At 44.3% G+C, this 2,702-nt stretch overlaps 1 protein-coding gene across 5 annotated transcripts in view; it reads right to left on the bottom strand.

Annotated features, from left to right (window-relative positions):
* The window catches only part of LOC109864001 (A disintegrin and metalloproteinase with thrombospondin motifs 7-like), a 65,640-nt gene that overhangs the window by 40,516 nt on the left and 22,422 nt on the right, over positions 1–2,702 (bottom strand). Inside the window, exon 1 of one of the 5 annotated variants that reach the window (XM_020444759.1) lies at positions 278–297. The exons of the other annotated variants lie outside the window; for them this stretch is intronic. The gene's annotated coding sequence lies outside the window, so the exon portion shown is untranslated. Of the gene's footprint in view, positions 1–277; positions 298–2,702 lie in introns of those variants that run through there. 5 annotated transcript variants of the gene reach the window in all.

Below are 2,702 nucleotides of genomic sequence, written 5' to 3'. Positions count from 1 at the left end.
AGAGTTCGATTTAAAAAGTACTCTCTCTCTCTCTCTCTCTCTCTCTCTCTCTCTCTCTCTCTCTCTCTCTCTTTCTCTCTCTCTCTCATCTTTCGCAAACAATAGAATCGTAATCTCAAAGTAGGTATGGAAGATGATACTGTCGTTAGACGCTCAGCTATGTTATGTTTTTCTGTTGAATCTGTCGCGTGTGAACAACTCATCGCGGAGTAGTTTCGCGAAGTCTGCAATTTGCAGTACGCTATTTCTTTTTACGCTGATTAATGTATTAACTCACCTCGAGCTTTGTAACGTGTTCGACCGAAAATATGGCAGTGGCGCGTAAGCTCTGCAAATCCGCTTAATCTGCACGACTAGCTTTATCCTTCTCTGCGGGCGCGTCTTTCACACAGAAACCGAAGTCGACGCTTCGTGAGAGCGCAGAGAAGACCCACAGCCGGAATGATAGGTCGGGCGGGGAAAATCAAAGCAAGTTCATTAATGCGCGACGCGGAATTGGTAATTAGCCCGACGGGAATATCTGTCAAGCGAGACGCGAGCACGCTTTGCGTGTATATTAGAATGCGAATTGACGCGTATCTGTCGATATCGTTGTTTTCAATCGATATTTGGACAGAACGGGAGGGCATTGCACTAAATTATAATGATTAATAAGCACGTAAAACAGAAGTGATACGTCAAATCTATTTAAAAAAACAAACGAAAAACAAACGGATTCGTAATACTAGTTCAGAAAATTTCTCACCTGTTATCGATCCCACGAAAATTTGAAACAACTCGAACAAACATGTCTGCGTTACTCTGAACTTCTGGCACGAAAATTATTATGAAAACAAGTCTAGAAATGTTAACGGCAGTGTTGTGACTTATGGACAAACAAACTGAATTTTCCCGTATGTATTCGAAGTAGACAACGAGAACGCGCCGCGATGTGTAAATTATGTACAAGCATCGGTGTAGCGGTCGCTCTCGGGCGATCGCGCGCCGTGTCAGTAACAGACGTAACCACTTACGGTACAACCGCGGAATATTAATAAGCGCGGCGTAGGTTTTAAAGCGCCTCGCTTCATCTCGATTGAGTTGTCGCGCTTGTAATACGCCGCGCATGGGATGAGTACACCGGTGTAGATTAACGGCACGAGTGTCATTAGAGAGATGACGGGAGTGCTCGATGAGCGAACACACGCACGGTCCCGCGCGCGCGGTCCTTACATGTGTTTTTAATTGACGTGTTCGGCCGGAAGTGGGCGGTTTCGCCGCCTCTCGGATAAACATTTATTTCCTCGTAGGAAGGAGGCAAAAGAGCAACGGGGAGAAAATACACGGCTAGACGAGAGATACAGAGGAAATACGTTTCAGTGACGGTTGGAACTGGCGGAGTAGGTAATCACATGTGAAAATATTGCGAAAAGACACGAACGGGGAAAGCGAATAAATTTTCTGAAGTCGCTCGAGCGGGATTAATTCCTACAGGGGCGTGTATCGACGTTTCACCGTCGTCGAACTCTTTCGCACGTTGACATAATTAATATGACAACTCACCTGGCAAGCCCGCGCGGCTTCAAATTACTACGATATATACGGAAACCGAGCGATATCTAGCGATTGTTGTACGTGCTCGCGTAAGTGCCTCTTTTTTGTCACCGTGCGATTTTCACCGCGCGGCAAAAAGTATCCCGCTGACTACGAAATCCATTAATCTTGCGTTTTTCAAGTGTTTTACGCTTGTCGGCTCTCGAATTACGCGCGCGCTCGCCTATAACACGTGCTCCCGTTTATGGCGTGGCAAACGAAGAAAACTTAATTAATATCGACTGGCCGCGATGGAAAAGTCTGTCAAATAAAATCGGCGGGGTTTGTATCGTAAATAATAATAAATCAATAATAAACAGGCAACTTCCGCGATTTCGATTAAATAACGAGAAAAAAAAGAAGAAAAAAAGAGAGCGCTTCCTCACGCTTGGCAGATAAGATTACATCGAATGCGATTACGCCTACGTATATCGCGAGTTATCAAGTTATTAAATCCATAACGCGTTTTTTCGTAAGTCTCACCGTGCGCGCACAGCTCTCGGGCAATAAATTAAGCGACCACATAATAAATTTCTAACCGCCAGACAGCTATCGTGTACGCTTCGCATTGCGATATTTTGCTCGTATTTTACAGAATAAGAATAAGCGAGGATATATTTATGTGTGTGGCGCAGCGTGATGCGGGGATTTCGTGCAAGCTTTTAAAGCACGCAATTACGTCCCGATTTATGCAATTAAAAATGTTTAATAAGCGTATATCGGGTAGAAACGGGGCTATCATCGGGTAAATCCATTGTTGATATGTAAATAACATTGATGTATGACGACTTATAACGATTGTGCGCGAGCATAAGAATGAAACGGGCGAGACGCCAGGACACGCTTATTGTTCGCCGGATGATGGATCGAGAAATGTAACAAAAAGATCATTTTCTCTTCGAAATTAATCACGTCCGTTCACTGTCATCATCATCGTGCGAGTTTTCTTGAGCGCGTCACCGCGTTTCGTTTTTTTTTTTTTTTTTTTTTTTAGATTTTTGTTTAGCGGAAAAAGAAGAGCGTGGTATGTTATCGTCTTTGCTGACGCGAAGAATCGCGTTTCATCGGACTCGCGGAGTTAACGATAATTTAAACATCAGACGAGCCCCGTCTCTCCGCATCGAGAAGCG

Source organism: Pseudomyrmex gracilis, unplaced genomic scaffold (genome assembly GCF_002006095.1).
Source record: "Pseudomyrmex gracilis isolate BER0280 unplaced genomic scaffold, ASM200609v1 scaffold_15, whole genome shotgun sequence".
NCBI classification, from domain to species: Eukaryota; Metazoa; Arthropoda; class Insecta; order Hymenoptera; family Formicidae; genus Pseudomyrmex; species Pseudomyrmex gracilis.
Note: the sequence above shows the minus strand (reverse complement) of the source record. Positions and strands in the feature narration are given on the sequence as shown.